At 46.4% G+C, this 24,702-nt stretch overlaps 1 protein-coding gene and 1 long non-coding RNA gene across 2 annotated transcripts in view; one reads left to right on the forward strand and one right to left on the reverse strand.

Moving 5' to 3' along the window:
• Positions 1 to 306: 306 nt before the first annotated feature.
• Positions 307 to 12,299, reverse strand: LOC101689249. Its single transcript, XR_200158.3, has 3 exons — positions 12,130 to 12,299; positions 4,725 to 4,868; positions 307 to 572 (listed from the first exon to the last, which is right to left on the reverse strand). It is a non-coding gene; the product is annotated as an uncharacterized LOC101689249 (long non-coding RNA).
• A 126-nt stretch (positions 12,300 to 12,425) lies between these two features.
• LOC101689447 (A-kinase anchor protein 17B) overlaps positions 12,426 to 24,702 on the forward strand; it is a 28,627-nt gene continuing 16,350 nt past the window's right edge. The window contains exons 1-3 of the mRNA XM_004762097.3: positions 12,426 to 12,812; positions 14,346 to 14,424; positions 18,805 to 18,909. The gene's annotated coding sequence lies outside the window, so the exon portion shown is untranslated. The remainder of the gene's footprint in view (positions 12,813 to 14,345; positions 14,425 to 18,804; positions 18,910 to 24,702) is intronic.

Genomic DNA, 24,702 nt, shown 5'->3' on the forward strand with positions numbered 1-24,702 from the left:
TGAGGGCCTCCCGTGATGGAGTGGCGTGAAGTGTTAGAGGCTGAGTGGGATGAGGAGGACTGAGGTGATGTGGGGAGTCAGAGCCTGAGGGGGCTGACAAGGGCACCCCCCTGATGGAGTGGCGTGACAGGGAGTGACAGCCCGAGTGGGACGAAGAGGGAATCTATGGGGGGTGGTGGCCAGTGATGGAGAACAAGAGGCCCGAAACAGGGCAAGCCTACATGGCGTTGGGGAGGGAGGCAGTGGAAGTGGGAGATGGCTTACTACATTATCTGTGTGTAACAGTTTACCCCCAAACTCAGTGGCTCAGAACAAACATTTATTAAATCAGTTTTTGTGTGTCAGGAATCTGGGCACAGCCTAGCTGGGTGCTTCTGGCTCGGTCTCTCACAAAGCTCCAATCTGAAGGCTCAGCCTGGGGAGCGTCTGCTTCCCAGCCTGATCACATGGTTGTTAGCAGGATTTAGTTCCTCAGGAGTTGCTGACAGGGCCTCAGTACCTCCATGGCTGTTGTCCCGGAGGCTCCCTCAGCTCCTTGCTCCATGGGACTCTCCACAGGTCAGCCAGCTTCCCTGAGAGCAAGTGAGGGGGCAAGAGAGAGAGAGAGAGAGAGAGAGAGCGAGCGCACAAGTGAGCAAGCCAGGCAATTTTAGGCCTATGACACCTATGGTGTTGCACAATGAAAAGCAGAAATACACAAATAAGACTACACCAAACTAAAAAGCTTCTGCACAGTAAAGGAAACAACAGAGTGAAAAGGCAACCTATGGAATTAGAAGCCAGAATCTTCCTGTAACCTTGTGAGTGAGTGACATCCTATACATTTTTCTGGATTCTGTCATTAGAAGTGATTCACTAGATCCAGCTCATAGTCAAGGGCAAGTGATTACACAAGTAAGAGAATACTACTAGGCAGGGATCGTTGGGGGACATCTTCGAAAAACCATCCAAAGTGATCTACAGTTTTGAGGCAATTCCCATGAAAATCCCTAGGGTAGAATTTACAGGAATACAAACAATCTTAAATTTTTTAGAGAAGCACAAAAGACTATGAATAGCCAAACCAATCTTGAGAAAGAAGAAAAAAGCTGGAGGCGACACATTTCCTGACTTCAAAATATATTACAGGGTGACAGCAATTAAAATAGTATGGCACTGACATAAAAATGGACATATAGACCAATGGAACAGAAGAAAGAGCTTGGAAATAAAGCCATGCATGTGCAGTAAACAGCCAACTGGGGTGCCGAGAATACACAATGAGGAAACAATAGTCCCTTTAACAAATGGTGTTGAGAAAACTAGATATCCACACACAAAGAATGAAATTGGACCCTTATCTTGAAGGATACATAAAAATCAACTCAAAATATATTAAAGATTTAAAGGTAAGACCAGAAACAGTAGAACTCATAGAAGAAAACAGGGGAAAACTTCATGACCTTGATCTTGGCAATTTTAGGCCTATGACACCTATGGTGTTGCACAATGAAAAGCAGAAATACACAAATAAGACTACACCAAACTAAAAAGCTTCTGCACAGTAAAGGAAACAACAGAGTGAAAGGGCAACCTATGGAATGGGAGAAAATATTTGCCAAACATCATCTGGTAAAGAGTGAATATCCAAAATATATAAGAAACTCTTATAACCATATAAATAGTAAAAAACCAAATAGCTTGATTGTAAAGATAGGCAAAAGAATTAAATAGACATTTCTTCAACAAAGACATGGAAATGGCCAATGAGTATAAGCAAGCATGATCAACGTCCCTAATCATAAGGGAAATGCAAATCAAAATCACCTCATATCTGTTAAGATGGCTGTTATCACAAAAGGCAGCATGTAAATGTTGGCGAAGAGGAGGAGAAATTGGAACTGTTCATAGGATGTAAAATGGTGCGGCCACTGTGGAAAAACAGTATGGGGTTCCCTCAAAAAAAATTGAAAATTGCTATGATCCAGCAATCCTACTTTTGGGCACAGAGCCAAAAGAATTGAAATTAGGATCTCAGAGAGATGTCTGTATTCCCACGTTCACTGCAACAGTATTCATGGTAGCCACAGTATGGAAATGATCTAAGTGTCCATCAACAGATAAGTGGATAAAGAAAATATGGTATATACATACAATGGGTTATTATTCAGCTTTACAAAAGAATGAAATCCTGGGGTGCCTGGGTGGCTCGGTCAGATAAGCATTTGCCTTTGGTTGGGGTCATGATCCCAGGGTCCTGGGATCGAACCCCACGTCAGGCTCCCTGCTCAGCAGGAAGTTTGCTTCTCCCTCTCCCTCCTGCTTGTGCTCCCCTCATCAAATAACTAACTAACTAAATAAAATCTTTAAAAAAAATGAAAGCCTGGGGGCGCCTGGGTGGCTCAGTGGGTTAAAGCCTCTGCCTTCGGCTCAGGTCACAATCCCAGGATGGAGCCCCACATCGGGCTCTCTGCTCAGCAGGGAGCCTGCTTCCCTTCCTCTCTCTCTGCCTGCCTCTCTGCCTACTTGTGATCTCTATCAAATAAATAAATAAAATCTTAAAAAAAAAATGAAAGCCTGGCATAAACAACAACATGGGTGGACCTTGAGGACATTATGCTCAGTGAAATCAGCTGATCACAGAAGGACAAATATTGCATGATTCTGCTAGGATGAGGTATCTCAAATAGTCAAATTCATGGAAACATGGCAGGGGTTTGGGGAAGGGTGGAATGCAGAATTGCTGTTCAAGGGTATAAAGTTTCATTGTGTAAGATGAGTGTATTCTAGTGATCTGTCCAGTCCTGTGCTTATCGTATGCCTAAAAATCTGTTTAGAGGGTAGAGCTCACGTGAAGTGTTCTTACACAATAAAAAAGAAGAAAGAAGAATAGCACAGTGCTTAGGAAGTCATTTAGATTTTCGTTTAACCCAGGCTCCATCCAAACTAGCTATCCTACCTTGAGTAACTTACTGTCTCTGTGCTTCAATTTCCTCTCATGCCCACATCACAAGGGAAACTGGGAATTCAATGAGATTTTCCAGGTGAAGCAGGTAGAACAGTTCTTGGCATATGATAAGCAGTCAATAAATGGTAGTTACTGTCGAAAAAGAAAAGAGGGGCGCCTGGCTGATTCAGTCAGTGGAGCATGTGACTCTTGATCTTGGGGTTGTGAGTTCAAGCCCCACATTGGGCTTAGAGATTTCATGGATGGATGAATGAATGAATGAATGAATGAAAAAAAGAAAAGGTACTTCCCAGCACAGTTACATACAGGGGGATGGATAAAATGAATACCTTATAGAAACTAGAAACTAGTTCTCTCATTGTCTCAACTTGTTAGAAATACAGAAAGTGATCACACTGGAATTAGCCCCATGGTGTTGGACAGGATACATCAGAGTGAACTCACAGTTAGATACATACAGAGATAGCTATAGCTATAGAGGCAGTTATAGATATAAAATCTGTGTGTGTGTGTGTGTGTAAGCATGTGAGTAAAGGTATAGAAGTGAAGCCTCTGAGAGGGCCAGGGAGCAGCAACACACAGGTAATATCTACAACTGGCATCCAGATTTGGCTCCTAAACTTTTTAGTGGCTATTTTCCACTAAAGGGAACCAAGGTTTCTCAGAAAGATGGCTGATTTCAGGACGGAGTAAGCGAAAGCACAAGATGAGCTTGGACTATGTTGGGCCAGAAAGCAAGGAAGCACTCAAGGAATGATGGGGACAGGTCAAAGAGACCCAAAGCCAGCTCAAAGGCGCCCCCAGTGGCCAAATTGAGGACAACTTGGGCATCAAAGTAAATGACGAAAGGAATGGATTACAACCCATGGAATAAGATAAGAAACCATTAAATCTATCCCCACATAAATAAATGAAGTGAAAGGTTGATGAGAAATGGAAGACTTACACAGTTTCAAAGCACTTACCCATAAAATATTTGTGAATTACAAAGCATAACTTTCCAGTGGAGGAGCCTGACATATACTACTTGAGTCAAATGATCGTCAACTGAGCATCATGGATAATGGGACACATAGAAATCGCACTCCACCCTGATGGGATGTGGATTACAGCGTCCCTTCTATCACAGTCCTGCCAAAGATGCATAACCTGAACCGAATCACGAGGAAATATCAGACAAACCCAAACCCAAACATTCTCCAAAATAATTGGCCTGTAGTCTTCAAAAGTACCAAGGTCTTGAAAGTCAATGAAGGACCAAGGAACTGTTCCAGACTCAAGGAGGTGAAGAAAATGTGACGATGAAAAGCTCCAAATGGGGCGCCTGGGTGGCTCAGTTGGTTAAGCAACTGCCTTCGGCTCAGGTCATGGTCCCAGAGTCCTGGAATCTAGTCCCGCATTGGGCTCCCTGCTCTGCAGGGAATCTGCTTTTCCCTCTGACCCTCTCCCTTCTCATGCTCTCTCTCTCTCTCATTCTCTCTCAAATAAATAAAATCTTTTAAAAAAAAGAAAAGAAAAGAAAAACGAAAAGCACCATACAGGGATAACCAATGAAGCTTGAGTGGGACATGAGGATTAGATGTTAATAATCTATTGATAATTTCAAATTAATAATAATTATTATTAATACATAAAAATAATAATAAAACAATCAATAAATCTATAATAATCTATTACTGTTAATTGCCTGATTTTGAGGGCTGTGTCATAAATAGGAAGATATCCAAAACCACACTGAATTATTCAGGGGTGATGGGACACCAGGTTGGTAACTTACACTCAGATAGTTCAGGAAGAAAAACCCAGGACATTCTGTTCTTTAACTGGCTGGCTCAGCTGGTGAAGCATGTGACTCTTGATCTTGGTTGGGATTATGAGTTTGAGCCCCACGTTGGGTGTAGAGATTACTTAAAAATAAAACCTGAAAAAATATAAATAATAAATAATGAAAACAAAGGCATGTCTGAAAGGCAGAGACAACTCTGAGGGACTGTTCCAGATTAAGGGAGGCTAGATGCAAATGACTAATATCATGTCTGATCCTGAATTATATTCCAGAAGCCCCCACCCTCAGTTCAGGAACAAAAGAAATATCGTACTATCAAAAGGAAATGATAAAGCAAATTAACAAAGTGTTAACAATTGAGGAAACTTGGGTTAAAGAAACACGGAAGTTCTTGCAACTGTTCTGTAAGTCTGAAATTATTTTCTAATAAACAGTGACTGGGGGCACATGGCTGGCTTAGTTGGCGGAGCGCGCGACTCTTGATCTCAGGGTCATGAGTTAGAGCCCCAACGCGGGGCATAGAGATTACTTAAAAAACAAAAAGTTCTTGGGGCATAACATCTTTGATCTGCTCTAGAGATAGGACTGTGATTGTCAAACATTTCCTCCCAGGCTGCCTTCCAGCATGTGTTCCCAGTCTCTATTGCTATAAGAGCAGATCTTATAGCACACACGTACTTGTTTTGCAGCCACCCAAGACATGATTCTGTGCTTAAGTCCATTTCTTGTCAAGCTGGGAAAAAACCAGTTACCAAAAAAGCACACACTCTTTGTTCTGGCAATTCCTCTGCCAAAAAGAACCCCGCATGTATATAGAGATATTCATACATGGATGTTGACTGTGGCATTATTTGAAATAGCTGAAGACAAGCCTCCATCCAACTGTTCGTTGACAGAGGTTTTTTCCCTACCGTGAAGCACCATGTAGCTGTTAGGATGACTACTCTAAAACAAAACAAAAGGAGACACGCCAGAAAATGAGTGTCGGCGAAGATGTGGAGAAACTGGAGTTCTTGTGCCCTGTTGGTGGGAATGTACAATGTTGCGGCTGCTGTGGGAAATGGCATAAAGCTTCATAAAGAAAAATGAAAAACAGAGCTACCATATGACCCAGGAATCCCACTTCTGGGTATATATCCAAAAGAACTGAAAGATATTTGGACACCCATGTTCATGGCAGCACTATTCACAATAGCCAGGAGGTGGAAGCAGCCCACAAGGCCACTGATGAATGAACAGGTAAATAAATGAATGGATAATGGATGAAGAAACAGATGGATAAATGGATATGGATATGATGGGTGAATGGACAAATAACTGAATGGGTACATATGAATGGATATGAATGGAGAAATAAAATGCCATGGGAAAACGGTGGTAAAATGGGTATAGAGTGTCAGATTTGCAAGACGAAAAAGGTCTGGAGATCCATTTTGTGCATATACTTAACACTATGGAACTCTACACTTAAAAATGATAACAAGGGTAAATTTTATATTCTGTGTTTTTTACCACGATAAAGAAATGAGTAAATCTAGATGTTTGCTAGCGAGAGATTCCCGAGGGAGATCATTAAGTGAAAAAACAAGGTGTAAAATGGTGTGTATGCTGTGATTCTGTATTTGCACGGAAGTGTGTGTTTAAAAGATACATGTTTGCGGTTCTCGTTAAAAATTCTGGAAGGATAACGTAAGAAGCTGGTAATAGTGATTACTTGTAGAAGTAAGGCTGGGGATTCAAAAGGGGAAAACTATTTCTACTTTCTCATTTTACCTTTTATTTTAATGTCTTCTGTACTTTTTTAAACCACATGCATACATTATATTTATAATAAGTGTTTAACCTTTTATTTTATTTTTTTAAAGATTTTATTTATTTATTTGTCACAGAGAGAGCACATGCAGGCAGAGTGGCAGGCAGAGGCAGAGAGAGAGCAGGCTCCCCAGTGAGCAGAGAGCCCGATGCGGGACTCGATCCCAGGATCCCGGGATCATGACCTGAGCCGAAGGCAGCGGCCTAACCGACTGAGCCACCCAGACATCCCATGTTTAACCTTTTAAATCATAGCTTACAATGTGCCAGACATTATTCCAAGCCCTTACATGGAGTAGCTCATTTAATCTGAAAATTATGAGGGAGGTTCTTTAATAGTATTATCCCTATATTATAGATGGGAAACAGTCTCACAGGGATTAAGTAACTTGGCCAAGGTGACACAAGGTCACTCAAGGTGGTAAGTCCTCCTTGAGTCCAACTCAGGCAATCTGATGCTAAATCCTTCCATTTCAAGTACTGCTCTATGCTATCTGTAAAAAGGATTCACTTCCTACTGTTAAAGATCAATGTAAGGGTACCTGGGAGGCTCAGTCAGTTAAGCATCTGCCTTCAGCTCAGGTCATGATCCCAGCGTCCTGGGTTTGAGCCCCACATTGGGCTTCCTGCCCAGCGGGGAACCTGCTTCTCCCTTTCCTTCTGCCTGCTGCTTCCCCTGCTTGTGCTCTCTCCTTCTCTCTCTGTGCCAAATAAATAAAATCTTTTTTTTAAAAAAAAGATATATATATATATCATATATATATATATGATATATATATATATATATATTATAAACACAATGCATGCTCATTAAGTATAAAAACCCAAGCTAAAGGGGAAAAAAATCTAAGCCTTGTTTTGCCATCCAGTCTATGGTAGATGCACTATTTTTTAGTCTGATTGAGATTATATTGAACATACAATTTTGTGTTCTGCTTGTCTTCCTCTCCATATATTGTCATTTTCCGTTTAAAGTCCCATTTCTTGGGGCACCTGGGTGGCTCAGTCAGTTAAGCGTCGGACTCCTGGTTTTGGCTCAGGTCACGATCTCAGGGTCCTGAGATCAAGCCCCACGCGGGGCTCTGCATTCAGCGGGGAGTCTGCTTCTTTCTCTCTGTCCCTTCCCCACACTCACGTGCTTGCTCTCTCTTTCTAAAATAAAATAAATATATCTTTAAAAATAAATAAATAAATAAAATACCTTTTCTCAAGTCCTTTCATAAAGAGTCATAGTGTTTTTAGAGCTGGCAATGAGGGCCCCACATTCATTTCAGAGAAGAGGCAGAGTAATAAAAATCTTTGGGAAAAAAAAGCATGGAAAAAAAACGGCGGGAAGAGGAAAGCATGGGTCAGCAATTTCTAAGGAAGGACTTCCCTTGTCCATGAATGAGAAAGTCTAGATTTTATTTTTTCCCTTCTTTCTGTATCTTTATTGTATTTAGGACTATTCATATTGGGACAGTTTTTTTTGGGGGGGGGTCGGTATACCTAAGTGACTGTGTCTGGGGAGCAGCAGGATATTGTGGAAATTTTTTTGGGAATCCAACTCGAGGAAAACCAAAAGAGGATAATTGCTGTTTTAAGCTACTACTACGAAAAGAAAAAAAAAAGTGTAAGTGTAATGATGGGGAATCCTAGAGTGTTAGAATGTTAGACTAAAAATAGATTATCTAGCCCAATTCCCCCTCATCTTACAGATGGGAAAACTGAGCCCCAGGGAAGGAAAATAAACCCCTGCAGGCCACACAGCTACTAAGGCAGAGTCTGGACTAAATCTGGGTCTCCTGATTCCTCCATCTCTCTGTTTTATAAAACTTCTGAAACCCTTTAAAACCAATTAATTAATCATTGTAAGAACTCGGCGAAGTAGGTTAGCGTTATTTATTCTGACTTTAGAGCCATTTACTGAAAAAATGACAGACGTCCATAATTGAAAACTGATTCTACTGTAATTAAACATGTTTTTAAACAGTCCAAAAAGAACAGATGATTAAGCAGGCTTATCATCTTGGGAATTAGCTTTCTTTTTCTTGCATAACCAGTTTAAAGATCACCACTTCTCACCTGGCAGCTTAAATTCCTTTTATATTAGGCATAAAGCCTGTCTTTGCTTAGTAAGATTAAGCAAACACGGAGTCATTAGATTAGCTGTATCTCAGTGCTCTCAGCAAATGAGCTGGTGGGGGAGGGGTAGCAGGGCACCCCACGACTTGCATAAATTATTAGAATGCGTCCATTTGTCTGCTGGTTTTCCTTCCCAATGACTTCCTTAGGCTGCAGTTTCTTATCTTCCCTTTTGTTATATGGAATAAGCAGGGGGATGCACAATGGGCTTATGGAATTGGGTTTGGTAATTTGTATCTGAATATGATAAAACAGTTCACCAAAGCAGACTTTAATTCAGCTTTACGTAGAACATTCTTTCACCATTAGAGCAAATGAGATGGAATTTTTAGCACAAAATTTGAATTGAAGTGCTTGCATTAGAGACCCAAGGAATAGGTAAGTTTGGAGTTCAGGGCATCTTGTGGTGACTTTCTCAGATTTTCTTTCTCTGCTCTCAAGCTGGAGCGTCTCCTTTCCAAAATGGACCTCTAATGCCACAGTTATTTCCTGCCACCCTTAAAAAGGCCCAGGGCCCCCGTGTCCTGATCTTGGCCTGTAGGAGGGGAAAGATTATAGACAGAGCTGAAAGAAACCTTGGAAAGCATCTCATTTGATTTTATTGATGGGGAAACTGAGGCCTAGAGTGACCCGGTCTCTTGCCCAAGGTTAACAGCAGAGCTGGGATTTGAATACCCCGAGGAGTGATTTAACGGAGGTGAGTCTCAGCTTCCTCCCCCGTAAAATGGAAATCAAGAGATCTTACTCAGGTTATTTTTTTTAATAACATTAAAAAAATTAACATATAATGTATTATTTGCCCCAGGGGTACAGGTCTGTGAATCATCAGTCTTACACACTTCACAGCACTCACCACAGCACAGGCCCTCCCCAGCGTCCATCACCCAGCCTCCCCATCCTTCCCCCTCCCCTCCCCTCCAGCAACCCTCAGAACTCGGGTTATTCTGAGGATCAAATTTGACAACATAAGTGAAACCACTTTGAAAACTGCACCTTCAAACGTTTCTATTGAGCTATGCTGCTTTCCTTATGCTAAATAATTAAAAAATGCTAGCATGTGGCTCTTCCAAGTGGGGTTTGCATTTTGAAGGGGGGGGGATCCCGAGGACACATTTCACTCTAGAGGAAAGAAAACAGTGGACAGAGAAGCATTCTGGGTACCCCTCAAATGCCTTAGTCATGTGGAGACAATTTTTTCACAGTGAGAGCACAGCCTGCTTTCAGAGGCCAAGGAGCTAAGAAATTTAGCTGAAAAACTGCCCACATAGTAGTTTCTAGCGCTAGGGTGGGGTTTGATTAAACTAACTTAGAAGTCCCTTCGAACACTGAAGTTCTGTAATTACATGATTCCAGTGGATTCACTTTTAAAAGCTTTATCTATTTATTTAAGGGGGGAGGGGCAGAGGGAGAGGGAGAGAAAGTCCCAACGGAGTGTGAGTGCAGAGCCCAGCATGGGGCTCCATCTCACAACCCCAAGACAATGTGTGCTGAAACCAAGAGACGGACACTTAACCACCTGTGCCACCCAGACGTCCCTGGATTCATTTTTATAACATACAGTCAGTCCTGTTCATGTGCTTTCTCTTCGGACCCAGAAACATCAATGCCTACGGTATGTTATAAATTGCTATCCTGATCTGTTTATCTAATTGTTTAAGACGTAATTGACCTATAATGTTGTGTAAGTTCAAAGCATACAGCGTCGGTCTGATTGATCCTGATCTTAAGAAAAGAAAGAGGAAGAGGAAAAAGAACCCAACATAGGCAATAAGCACGTACTCTCTCACACACCGAGCATCTTAACAACGAGTTGGGGTTTTGTAAGCTAAAGTGAAAGAAATGAAGGAAAATGGCCGTGACCTCTGGCCTTCAAACTGTCAACCTTAATGGAATGAGGCTGACTAGTATTGAATGATACTCTGCAAGGAAGACAATCCCAGTCTCAGCTGCCTGAAGGAATCTGAAGTCCAGTCATTAGAAATAGCTGCTTGATGTCTGTACAGCTATGGGAATGGAAGCAGAATCATTACCCCCTCCTGGGAAGCACCTGATGAAGGGATCAAGCCAGATTTTTAAAAATCACGTTGTTATACCTCCCTACTTGACACATGTAGGTGCTCAGGGTAGTATTCAGTGAATGAATCAATAGGTCAGGATTAGCGGGGTAGGGAGCAGGTTATTCCAGACTTTGTATCAAAGGCATAGAAATGGTTGGAGAGCGCGGCTCATTTGAGAAACAGCAGGAAGTCAGTCGATCTCAAGTATTGAGTGCTCTGTGTTGGAGGTAAACCAGCTAGTAATGAGGCCTGGGCGGGTGAGGCCAGATCACCAAGGGTTTCACATGCTCTGTGGGGGTTCTGAAGCTCGTCCTGGAGGCCAAGTGGGGGGTGTGTGGAAAAGGAGGAGGAAAGGTTTTTAAGCTGTGGGTGGGCTTTTAGGCTGGGTGGGGTGACAGGATTATTTTCGTGTTTTAGAGACCACTGTGGCTTCTGGTGTCAGATGGATGAGGACAGGAGCCCTGGAAGGTCGCCCAGGGGGGGTACAAGCCGAGGGGTAAGGTGCTCTGTGAGGAGCCTCTTTGGCCGTTCTGCATACAGGGTAAGGGCCTGAGCTTGGCGGTGGGAGCAAGACAAATGGACAGAAAGAAGTACAGAAGGAGCCGGCAAAGAGGTCTTGATAGAAAAGAGTGAAATTAGCACCCCCCAAAAAAAACCCAATGACATTTACCAGCTAATCAAGTAGAAAACAGAGCCTTGTGTCAGCAGCAGCAGTGAGAAAGAGCCCTGGGGGGTTAGCTGACAGTAAATCTAATATTCTTCAGCTATGATATGGCAGTCGGGAAAGCAAATGCCATCCTACGGAGATGGAGTAGAAAAATCTACCGTCTAGACAAGGGATGTGGCGGTTGGGTCTGCTCTATGCAGAAGGGTCTGTGTCCTGGGGCTGGCGGTTGAGGGGCGGGGAGAGACTTCTTTCCCAGCTTCTGCTTTTGAAAGATAATAAAGGAAGTGGCGTAAACTCAAAGAAGAGCCTTGAACTTAGTTCTTTGGAGCAACAGAGCCTGGAAGAACTGTGGGGCCAGATTTGTCTTCAAATTGTTGGGCCCTTGTGGAAAGGGGGGCAAAGCTGGCTTTGTGTGGGTTCAAGGGGGCGGAAATTATCAGGGGGCCGGTTTCACTAAACCTCGTGCTACCCAAGGGGCTGTTCAAGGTGTCAGTGAGTCTTTGTCACGGGAAGTCGTCCAGCCTAGAGGGCAGAGCCCCTGTACACAGGACAAACAACAACAACAAAACGCAAACCAAAAACGCAGCATTCCGGGGACAGAGTCAGTGGATGACCTTCGAGATTCCAGCTGACCCTGTGATGTGCAAGTATTGGCCAGGCGCGCGTACGTTTTGCGGCAGCCCTGCTGGGGGATGAGGACAACAGTACCTCTCTCGTTAGCTTTTGAAATACTCACATTCAAAAGAACAGGTCGCGTGGGGGGTCGGCAGAGCAGGTGAGCTGCAGCCTTGAAATCACTGTAACTTCGTGCGGGGGGGTTGGGGGGCGGGGGGAGCCTGGGCACAACCTCGCCATCGTCAGGAGCAACCGCGCAGTGGGATAAACTTTGGCTGCAGCTTTGCCGCACGAGAGGGGCGGGGTTACTTGAACGGGTCCTCAGGAGAAGGAGATTGGCCCCGGGGGAATCGAGGGGGCGGGACTAGCCCATTGTTGCCATTGGTCCTGAGGGCCAGTTGAGGGATGGCAGCGAGGGGGCGGAGCCGGCCAGAGGAGGCAATTGGTTTGGCGAGAGCCCACCGAGGGGAGCGGGCGGGCGGGCGATTCCGCAGCCGGGAGCCGGGAGCCTGGGGCCGGGAAGCCGCGCCGCGGCCAGCCCGCTAGGGCCGCAGCGGGGCGAGGGGTGCACGGGGCGTTGGCACGGGGGCACGCGCGTGCGTCGCTGACTTGGATGCGGCGGGGACGCTTGTGCGCGGGGTGCGCTCGACGCGAGCCATTCAACAGCTGGCCTCGCGGGCCACAGTCGCAGGGAGCGACCGGGAGCGTTGGCGGTTGCGACTGCGGCGGCTGGAGAGAGGCGGCGGGAGTTCCGCCACCCCAGCGGGGACCCGAGTGGAGGCGCGGCGGCTCCTTAGACTCCCGGTAAATGTCCCCCGCTCGGCTCGAGGCGGGCAGGCGGCCACGTCCTGCTGCGTCTTGGCCCTGGGCGCCCCGGCCTAGGGGATCTGCGGTCCCTTGCAGCCAGAGCCACGCGGGGCCCTCGGTGGGGGCAGGGGAGGGGATGCGCGGAGACCCGGGCCACCCCAGCTGCCCCTGCAGCGTCAGGTTTTCTGGAGATGTGCTTGGGCTGTTCCCCTGGTCCTTTCCCTGCTCCCTTAGTCCGTGCCGCACATCCTCGGGCCCTGGCGCCGCACTAGGGGGCGCTCTCGCACCCTCTCCGGGGCTCCCTCGGGCCCCTCTAACAGCAGAGGTCACTTGAGGCACTCCCCTGGGGTACGCTGTCTGTGGCATCCCGCTTATGGGAACTGAAGGTGCCCTCTCCTGTTCGATCCACACGCCGGGGGCCAGGGCTTCCTCCCCATGCTCGGCCGGCACTCATCCAATTAATCATTAGCAGGGCTCCTCCCCCTCTGCCTGGCTGATGACCCGGTCCGTGGCTACGGGGACTTGTCAAGAGTATCGCTTGAGATTTTGGTACGGGTGGAATAATACCATTTCCAGTCTGCCTGGGACAGCAGGACTCACCCACAAGGCTCGAATCACCGGGTCCTGAGCTTGGGTTGGGGGTCAGCGGGGCGAGGGGAAGGAGCAAGTTGGAGAGGCCCAAGCTGTAGGGGAAACTACCATTCTCCAACTGGGGGGTGGTGCGGGGTGGGGGGGAGGTGAGGGAATTGGGGGTAGTCTTCGTCTTTGGGACCCGCGTCTTCACATTTGTTCTCCTGCCTTTACTGCGATTTTATTTATTTATTTTTTAAGCCAACCATTACTGGAGAACTTTCCAGCACAGCTAACGCTGAGGCATGACTTACTTGTGTTGGGAACACTGGCTTCTTATCTTTCAGGTCTCTTCATTTTCCCTGTGTCTTTTCTAGTTTGAGAATAGGGTCTCAAAAATCATGCCCACGTTGTGCTTTTTTCCCTGCCTACCTTTGCTAATAACTTTGCAACTTCCTGCTGTGGAAGTAGTGCGAACTTGTACACCATGATCCACGGGGCTCGGTCCTCAGGCTGAGGAAGCCACTCCTTGGGATTCTCTGGTCGGGACCTCTCAAGGGTTTTTGCCTGTTTGTTTGTTTTTTTGGTTGTTTTTTAAAGAACTCGGCCTTCCAGGAGTCACATTTTTCTGTGCCCTGTTTTTGTTTGTTTCGGAGGGAGCCACTCAAAGCCCTGGTAACTGGAAACATGGGCTAAATTGCAAAAATGCGTTTTTACTCCGATTCTTGTTAAGCCCAGAGAAAAGTGAAAAGTGACAAGTAGGATAAGCCCGCAGGCTCCGGGGCCCAGGAGATCCCAGCCATGGTGCTTGTTGGAAGATGAATGGGCCCGACTGGAGGTGGAGTCACACGGGGGTGGGAGACAGGGCCTACAGAAGCCATCCCGGCTCCCATTGTGAGCCATGGGCTTTCCATTTAATCCCAGCCAAAGTGACACTTGCCATGTGGCCCATTTGTCCAGGGTTCCCCCATCGTACACTGGTGTGAAGAGAGTGGACCCTGACTGGATTCGTGTCTCATCTCCAGCATCAGAAGGAAAGGTGAGGAGCTGAGAGCAGGGACTGTGAAGGTGGCGGTGTGGGGGAAGGGGAGAGGCTGTTTCTCTCTGTCACTGGCTCTGGCTCTGTGTGGCTCTTCCCGGCATGCATTTCTGCTGCTGCTCAAGAGGGGGACTTCTACAGAGTCGTTTCAGAGCCAGGGTTGTGTTACTTGTGCAACTCTCGGATGTCGTGTCCGCTTGAGCCTCTGTGAGTTCTAGGTTATAGCCAACGTGCTCTTGGAATGTTAAGAAGCGTTAAAGCCAAGCTGGGAACAGGTAGACCGACGCCGGGGGCTCAGCCTGAGCAAATGGGGGCCGCGTGGAATCCGCTGGTGCTTTTGCCCAGAAGAGACAGCGTAAGGCTGTGACACTTAGAGGAGGGGGAGGTCGACCATAATAGGAAGAAGGGCTCACAACAGCTTAAGTATATTATTTGTATCGTTTGCCTTAATCCTTCCTGATTTCTGGAAGGTAGGCACTATGATGAACCATCTTCGGAAGCCCAGAGAAGTTTGGTACATCACCCAGGGGCTTGAGGGCAGAGTCTGGATTTGAACCCGGGCCTCCTTGACATGAGCCCTTGAGCTCAGAAGCACTGTCCTGTTTCTTGTGACAAAGGCTTCCTAAAGGAGGTGGGAGGTGAGCCAGGCCGTGAAGGGTGGGTGGGATTTATATACCCAGAGAGAGAACATCTGGCTGAAGGGTTCACTGGTTTTGAGTTTGGAGGAGTTCAAAGAAGGCTGGCCCAACTAGAATGGGGAAGGGATGCAGGAAGACGATGAACTATAAGGCTGCTGAGGCAGGGGGGGGGTGCCTTGTGTTTTGGAGAGCCTGGCCAGGAACTTGGGATTTGATGTCGTAGGAATTAGGGAGTTGCTGAGAGTTTTTCGCCAAGGAAGAGCACAGCGAAACCTGTGTCAGTCCCTTGGCAGGCCCTCCTTGGGTCCCTGAGCCTATACCCCATCCCACTGTTTCTTAAGAAACTTGCCCAGTTGTCAACATATTTAACTCTTGTTTTTGAATTTCCTGAACCCTCAGGGAGCACCAGTTGCCTGCAACCAAACAGATTCCAGGGTTCAGTGTTTAGAAGGAGCAAGCTAGGAAAGGGGCCCCAGATCAGCCTCAGATGGGTGTGCCTCAGCCTGCACAATATTTAACAAAAAAAATTTATTTATTTGAAAGAGTGAGAGTGAGAGAGATCACACAGGGAGAAACAGGGTTCCCGTTGAGCAGGGAGCCTGACACGGGGCTCCATCCCAAGACTCTGGGATCATGACCTGAACCGAAGGCAGATGCTTAACCTGACTGAGTCACCCAGATGCCCCAAGCCTGCACAATATTTTAAAAAGCCATTGAATTAGGGGTCCACACTGAAAAACCAAAAGACTGGCTCAGTCAGTGGAGTGTGCAACTCTTGATCTCACTCAGGGTCATGAGTTTGAGCCCCACGTGGCGGGTAGAGAGCTCAATAAAAATTGGGATTTCCAGTTTCTCTAGAAACATCAGAAGGCTTGATCCACATTCTAGCTGCAGAGGGTAGAGCTGTACATGGCAGACTCCCTCAGCTGGGGCCCAGTCCTGGGACCCCCCCACCCCCTGCTGCCGCTGAGGGCCCCAGACCACTGCTCTAGGGAAACAGGCCCCTGCTCAGGAAGACTGATTCAAGGTCAGCTTCTGGTCTTACTAATTGCTGGACATGTAGTAGAGCTGACTCTGGAATGGGAATAAAGTCTTCCACATAGGGAGGTCAGTGTCATTGGGGACAGTCTGGTCTGATGGCCAGGGCCTGAGCGTTACCCACAAGGGTAATGGGCTGGGGCTTTGAAGCCCACGATGCGAGGGCCCCAAGGAGACATTTTGGCAGGACTTGCTGTTCCCGTTCTCATCCTTCACTTGGGCTCAGGTTTTCTTTCTGCTGCCTACTTGATGGGTAGAGCGGTAGGTGGAGAGGGTAAAAAGAATTCAGGGGGAGAAAAACAAGTCAGGAACAATGACCTAGAGACTAGCGTGTTCATCATGTTAATCCCCAAGTCCCCGAGGGTGCTCCCTGCGTGCTGGAGGGACAGGCATAAGCTGTTTCCCCACCCTGGCGTTTGGGGTGGTGGGCTCTTCATTGTGCGGAGGACGCTTAGCACCTCTGGCCCCCAGCCGACCACGTGGCAGCGGTGTCCTTCCTTCTTCCAGCTCCTGGGACAACCTGTACAACCCCCTGTTGCTACACGCGTCCCAGCGCTCTTGAAGCGGGCGGTACTAGCCCTTTGGAAAAGCGTAGAAGCATATTCCTGGGGCCTCCGACACCCCTTTCACATGAAAGGATATTCACACCCTTTTCACTTCCCTGTGGCCCAGAAGTATCCTCTGCGTGTCACGGCACTGGCCATTTTATTCCTCACGTTCTGGTTTGTCTTCATTTCTTATTTTCTCCAGACTCCATTCTTTGGGGGTGACTCCTCCCCGTAGCCCCCGCACAAAGGGTCTTCAATGGAGTGGTTGCTCGGGAGGTCCACTGGGTGGCTCTTGACAACATTTGTTCCCTGATGAACATGAATAGCTCCAGAAGCCCGAAGGAGCATTTCGCTGTTGAGCTCTAGGCGCTGTCATTGGTATTTTCAATACAGAAGTAACACCAGTGAAATGTAGCAGATGTGCCTCATCTCCGAGGTAACGGTTAGCCTTACGAAGTTCCTGCCACGTGCCAGAACCCCAGACATGGTTCTAGGCTCTGAAGATGAGCTGGTGACCCAGACTGATGCCGTCCCCGCCCTCAGGGAAATTCCAGACTGGGGATGAGGGCTGGGCAGGTGCATGTGACAGGCCACGTTAACAAGCGCACGTGATACTTGAGCCTGTCACTGTTACAGTGGAAATAAGATGGGTGCTATGCTCCATCGGGGTTGGGGGCGAGGCAGGGGGCTGGGCTATTTAAGAGAGTGCTCAGGGAAGACTTCTCTGAGGAGGTGATATTTAAGCCAGAGATCCAGAGCAGTTGGGGAGAAGGGTACAAAATGAGTAGAAGCAAGTGAGCAGGGCCTGGCTTTTGAGGGTTAGCCGTTTGAATGGTGTTCGGAGCATGATGAGAAGCCATCGGAGGGTTTTGAACAGAGTGACACGATCTGATTTGAGGTTTAAAAAAAGACCATTTTGCCTGTCACTTAGCAGAGACTCTGTGGGGGCGGGAGAGCAGGAGAGACTAGTTGGGAGGCTGTGGCAGTAAGCCACATTCCAGATGGCGCGGGCTTGCACCCCAGCTGGCTGTGGGGGCAGCCGCAGTGGTGGATGTGGCCTTGGAATGTGGCAAAGCTGGGGTCAGGAGGACTCGGCTCAAAGGTCGAATGTGAGGGGAAGGGAGGGACAGCTCCTGGTTTCGAGACTGAGCGCCTGGGAGGAGGGTGGCTGTGGTTCAGGACATGGGAATCACTGGGTGCGGGGGGCAAGCGAGGGCAGAGAGCAGATTGCGGGGCCATGGAACGTAAGAGTTCTGTTGTACTTATTAGCTTGAGAGATGAATGGGACCTTCAGCCTGGGGACATCGAACAGGCTGTGGATTATCAACATGGGCCGGGATCCAACCTTTGATTTCTATTTAAAAGCATAAAAAATGAAGTGCAAACTCCAGTCATTTCAGGTGGGCCCTTTAATACTGCCGATGTCACGATAAAGTGCCATCATCTTTCACAGGATCAGTTGGCCAATCTGTCATGAGCTATATAAGCCCATTCCTGCCCTTCGATGTGGTGACATGTTTTGAGGAAACGATGTGTTAAGAGACGTGAACAAAGAAGTTCATAGTGGTCCCCTTTCCCATGGCGGTAGAATAGAGTAGCAGTGGTACCCCTTCGGAAGGAATGCTCTTTCAGTCAAAAAGAATAATTGGGGCGCGCCTGGGTGGCTCAGTCTTTTAGCATCTGTCTTTGGCTTGGGTCGTGATCCTAGGGTCCTGGGATCAAGCCCTGCATTGGGTTCCTTGCTCAGCGGGAAGCCTGCATCTCCTTCCCCAACTCTCCTTGCTTGTGTTCCCTCTCTTGCTGTGTCTCTGTCAAATAAATAAATAAAATCTTAAAAAAAAAAAAGAACAATTAGAAAATGCAAATCCTCAGAGGCAGGGAATTAGCTAACCAAACACACAGCAAGTCTCTCCAGTACTTCCATATAGAGCTTCTCCCTATATAGAGTTTCCACAGAAATTTGCAGCGGCTGTGGAAAAGGAGAAGCACATTGACCATGTTGCTATTAAACAGGTACAAAAGTGAGGTCGTGATGGTCTGTAAGCACAGCTGTAAATCTCAGTGCTCTCTGTGCCCAAAGTCGTCAATATCCAGGTGCCTTATTCTTTCAGACCATTTCACCTGCTTTTGACTCCATTCCCCTTTCTCTCTGACAGTGTCCCCGCGGTTCAGATGCCACGACGTAGCAGGCTACCGTGATGAGTTCCCACAAACTGTGGCTTCTCCAGTCGGTCCTTCCTTGATCACATTTCCACCTGAAGGTATTGGGGAATATCGTCTTCTGTAGGACTTGTGGTCAAATAAGTTCACCTTGGGATTATGAAGAGGTTGGGAGATAACTGCAGCTCTCAGGAACTGCTCAGTTGTGCAAAGCCCTGTCCCATGTAAGGCTTGCTTTTCCCCTGTAGGGGGCGATGAGTGGGCGGGGTTTTGCTGGTCATTTTCAGATGGGAAGGATAACCTGGAGAAGGAAAACACTGATGATGTCATGAGACGCACGGGATAGGCAAAACCTGTCCCGTGCCTGTCATGGGATAGCAGGAGAGACTCATGTGCATGTACACGCGTGCGCGCGTGCACACGCGCACACACGCACACACACACACACACACAGGAATACTACTCAGCCGTAAAAAAGAATGAGATCTTGCCATTTTTAACAACATGGATGGACCTGGAGGATATTATGCTCAGTGAAATAAGTCAGAAGGAGAAAGACAAATACCCTTTGATACCACTTATAAGTCGAATCTAAAAACCAAGCCACATGAAGACAAGCAGAATAAAACAAAGCAAAACCAAATTCCTAGATACGGAGAACAGATGAGTGGTTACGAGAGGGGAAGGGGGATGGGAGAGGAGCAAAAGGGGTACAGGGGGCCAAGTGTACGTGATGGATGGTAATAAGATTTTTGGGAGCTGTCACTTTGTAGTGCGAACAGATGTCAAATGACAGGGTCATACACCTGAAACTTAATAATTTAAAAAAATATTCCAACTGAACTCTCCCTTAGAGCAGATCTTCGTTGAGATTCTCCCTCAGCAGGACTCCAGAATCCTGTGGTCATCACTAATTTATCATTGCTACATGGCTGTGGGTCCCCAGAAGTCCCTTTCTGTCTGTCCCCAAAGCCCCCAGTGCCCCACTAATTGACTTGCAGTCATTTGATGGGCCCCGCATGGGCTCTGTTCCTGCTATTGCAACACTGAGTGCCACTCATTTTAATGATGTGATCTTTGATTATGTCAAGATCAGAGCATATGGTCAGCCTCAGTTTGAAAGTTGTGGTTTGGGTTAATGATGCGTCAGACACGTGAATGTTTATCCGTGACCTCTTGACTAGAGAGCTAGGGAATATTTCTCTTTGTTCAAGATTCCCTGTGACTCTGTACTAGCCAGGAAACTGGAAAGTGGCCAGGAGGCTTTGACCTGAATACATTTTGGCTGCCCCATTGACTATAAATACATTGATATAATCTTATCCATCTTACATGTGTTCAAAATGACTAACTTTAAAGTTCAGAGGCCTGGAAGGAAACAGAAAGAGGATATGCAGTTGTGCAGATTGTCCATTTCCTTTTTTTTCTCCCACTGTTTTTAAAAAAACACGCCTCATTGACACGGCCTTTCTAGCACTCTGATAGCAAATATTTGTGAGCGTGAGGAAAAGCAAGAGAGGGTGAATGACACATCCTTAGCTTATGATTGAAATGCTTTTAAGGTTGTAAAGTTATACGTCTGATCTAAAAGCCCCAAGACATGGGGCACCTGGGTGGCTCAGTCGTTAAGTGTCTGCCTTCGGCTCAGGTCATGATCTTGGGGTCCTGGGATTGAGCCCTGCGTGGGGCTCTCTGCTCAGTGGAGAGCCTGCTTCTCCCTCTCCCACTCCCCCTGCTTGTGTTCCCTCTCTCGCTGTCTCTCTTTCTGTCAAATAAAATGAATGAAAATCTTAAAAAAAAAAAGCCTGAGGTAGAACAGAGGACTCTCTCTGAGTATCTTCTGAAGTGAAAGAAGGTGTCAGAGTGGCTTTGGATGCAGACCTGGCAGAATTTCTGTAATATTCACTGCTGGTCAAAAGAACCTTTTTACAATTGTGGAGACATCCCAAGACCAGTTTCTTTTTTTCTATTCTCTTATCCTATGCTGTTTGGTCAGTTTTGCCACTAGGTATGGAGACTAGGAGGGTGAGGCAGACTGGTGACTAGAGAAAGCAGTCTTTTTCTCTGCGAATCTGCTAGAAACATTCTGGCATTGGGAGCAGGTTGAGTGAAATGCGTATGTACACAAGATACGGCTGGAATGCATGCTGTGTAAACATTACTGAATGACTATCATTTTTGAAGGTTGGAGGAGCTCTTGTTTGACCCTGCAAAGGTGTTAAAGAGTAAGCTTCCTCCAAAGTGTTGCTTTTATTTATTTTTTTAAGATTTTATTTATTTTATTTGACAGACAGAGATCACAAGTAGGCAGAGAGGCAGGCAGAGAGAGAGGAGGAAGCAGGCTCCCTTCTGAGCAGAGAGGCCGATGCGGGGCTCGATCCCAGGACCCTGAGATCATGACCTGAGCCGAAGACAGAGGCTTTAACCTACTGAGCCACCTAGGCACCCCAGAAGTGTTGCTTTTAATCACAGGACTAGAAGAAAGGTGTGGGCATGGGGTGGGGTAGAGGGGGAGATTGGGGAGGTCATGGTGGAACACAAGGGAATGTGAGAAGAGTTAAAATTACTATTAAAATTCAGCTTTCAAAATCTGTGGAGGCCTAATTATGGCGTTCCTTGCCATCTGGGCTTGGTTGATACAAAGCTCTCAAACCTTTGTCGAATAAAGTGATCCGGGCTGCTGACAGTGATGGGTGAAAATGATGGGAAAATTGTCAGTGAATTCTACCATCACTGTCAGTGGAAGCACAGATATATGAAAGAGGAATTTAAAGCCAATTAGGTTGTGCTAGAGAACCAATTTTGTCATGGCCTAACAACTTGATCTCAGTGATTCCATCTATTTTAATTAGATATAGTTATATTCCTGTGTATAAATATGCATACAGTATGGAGCTATATTCTATTTATTCTACTAAATAATTTTCTCATTAGAACAGATTGTCTTCTGAATGTTTATTTGGTTTAAACAGGGTCAAAGACAGGGATTGTATGGGGGAAAGCATAAGCCTTCTTAGATCTATTTTTCAAGAGCAAAGTAGGGCCCTGTACAGCTTTTTAAAACATTTTTTAATTTAAATTAAATTTAGTTAACATGCAGTATATTATTAGTTTCAGGGGTAGAATTTAGGGATTCGTCAGTTGCATACAACACCTGTGCTCAGCCCAGCAAGTGGCCTCTTTCCTGTGCATTACTCAGCGACCCCAGTCCCCCAGCACCCATGGGCCCTCTGCAGTTTTAACTAGATTCAGGGACTTGGCACATTGAACCTTGGAGTTGAGAAACTATCGTGACTTCAAAGAAAGCATCTGTTAGTTGGTGCTACATGTAACTCTGAATGTTTTCCAGAAACATCCATGTGCTTTTGCTCTAAAATAAATCAGTTGTGACTTAAACATTCTGCAGCCAGATCAGTGGTTGCTGGGGGCGGGGGAAGGGTTACGAGGAGCTACTGGGGGGTTGGCGAGCATTTTCACTGTCTTGATTGTGGTGATGGTTCCGTAGGTTTGTGAACCTAGGTCAAAACTCATCAAAGTGTTTTGGTACAAGTGCAGTGTGTTATGTTATGAAACATGGCCAAGTGCTTCCTCGTTATCCGATGATCTAATCTTCCAGGCTTCGGTCATAACCCACGTAGACGTTGGTTGTGGGTGCAGGTGCCTGTGGGCCTTTCTGGTGATGGCAGATGGAGGGGTGTCTCCGGCTGGAGATGCTGTTTCATGGCTGTTTTGATCCTTTCTGGGCAAGTTTAGATCAGCATCTGTGAACTGCTTACTTTTCATTGTTTATCATCATGTGAGTTTCCTCTTTTTCATAAACAATTTTAATATTAGCCGTGGGCACTGGGCTGGCTCAGTCAGTAGAGCGTGTGACTCTTAATCTCAGGGTTGTGAGTTCAAGCCCCACATGGGGTATGGAACCTACCTAAAAATTTTTTTTAAAACACCCAAAACCCCGGGCGCCTGGGTGGCTCAGTGGGTTAAGCCGCTGCCTTCGGCTCAGGTCATGATCTCAGGGTCTTGGGATCGAGGCCCGCATCGGGCTCTCTGCTCAGCAGGGAGCCTGCTTCCCCCTCTCTCTCTCTCTGCCTGCCTCTCCATCTACTTGTGATTTCTCTCTGTCAAATGAATAAATAAAATCTTTAAAAAAAAAAATAAAAAAACCCAAAACCCCAAACAGCTTTAATACAAAATGAACACATGCTTATTGCAAGTACCCCAAAATCAAAGCAGTAAGCGTACAGAGTGAAAAGGGCAAACCCATTCCTTTCCTCTACTGTCAGTTCATTTCGCAGGGGAAAGTGTGTTCACAGTGGGATGTCGCTCTTCACAGACTTTATGTGCAGAAGGCATGGACACACCCATGCATGTGTACTGATATTTCATTACTTTATTATATGACTTTTAAAAAACAAGATCACATTGTACATTATTATCCTGTTTTTTTTTTTAAGATTTTATTTATTTATTTGAGAGAAAGAGCACGAGCAGGGGGAGGGGCAGAGGGAGGAGCAGACTCCTCGCGGGACTCGATCCCAGGACCCTGGGACCATGACCTGAGCGGAAGGCAGATGCTTCACCGACTGAGCCACCCAGGCTCCCAGCCTTGTAACTTGCTTTTCGTTTTTCCCTGTAATAAGTATCACCGGTGTCCTTCCATGTTAGGAAGCTCAGAAGTAGTCCTCCCTCCCGTCCTGCCTCCCTTTCTTCCCCTCCATTTCCCTTCTCCTCCTTCCTCCTCCCTCTGTCTCTCCTTCCTGTCTTCATGGTGGCAATCCTCCTCTTCGCCCTTTGTTTTTTGTTAGTTTTTGGCTGAGGTCTCCTTAAGGAGAAAGCATCACAACAGGAATTATTGGGCACCTGTAAGCTAGGCACTGTCTAGTTAATTTTTAGTGATCTGTCAGAAGTTGCCAGTGACATCCCTACAGCATTGAAGCCATTGAATCCATGACATACGTAAAAAGCCTACTTCTTGGTACAGACTAGGTCCTATATAGATATATCTATAGTAGAGGGATGGGTGCAGAGGGAGAGGGAGAGAGAGAATCTCAAGCAGGTGCCAAACCCAGTGTGGAGCCTGATACAGGGCTCGATCTCATGACCCTGAGATCATGACCTGAGCGCTGAAATCAAGAGTCAGACACTTAACTGACTGCACCACCTGGTCGCACCCCTCCACCCCCCACCCCGCATGTGCACGTGCTCTCTCTCTCTCTATATATATATTCTACAAGTTTTTAATTGTAGTGTAATTAACATACCATGCTATATTAGCTTCAGATATATAACATATCGATTCACCAATTCTCTATGTGACTCAGTGCTCACCACAACAAGTATTGTCCCCATCTGTCACCAAGGAACGTATGCCATCATCCCATGCTGGGATTTTATCCTAGGGCAGTAATTAGCAGAACTCTGACTCTAGATTCACAAAGATATGTATTAATAATAATAATAATGGCCCACATTTATTAAGTGCTTATCATGTGCCAGGCACCATTTTAAGCACATTACAATTAGTTACTCTGTTAGTCCTTGCATCAGCTAAATTACACGCTGTGATTGTGATACTATACTAAAATGAACACACCAAAGTATAGAGGACTTACACAGTTTTCCCCGAATCACAGAGCTAGTAAGTGATAAGAGTTGGGGCTTAAATCCCAGCAGTGCTATTCTGGAACCCACAGTCTTATCCCTATGCTGGGTACTACCTCAGCGTCCATGCTGGCAGTATCCACAAGAGAAACAAAGTGAAAATAACCCAGACCCTCCATGAGAGGAGCGGTTCTAGAAATTATGGTAATACCCTTCATAAACAAAACATTTCTAGAACAGTGGTTTTCCAATTCTTGGCATCATCCCCCAAAATTCTGACTCAGGAGGCCTGA

This window comes from Mustela putorius, unplaced genomic scaffold, assembly GCF_011764305.1.
Source record: "Mustela putorius furo isolate JIRA1106 unplaced genomic scaffold, ASM1176430v1.1 tig00003901_pilon_pilon_pilon, whole genome shotgun sequence".
NCBI classification, from domain to species: Eukaryota; Metazoa; Chordata; class Mammalia; order Carnivora; family Mustelidae; genus Mustela; species Mustela putorius.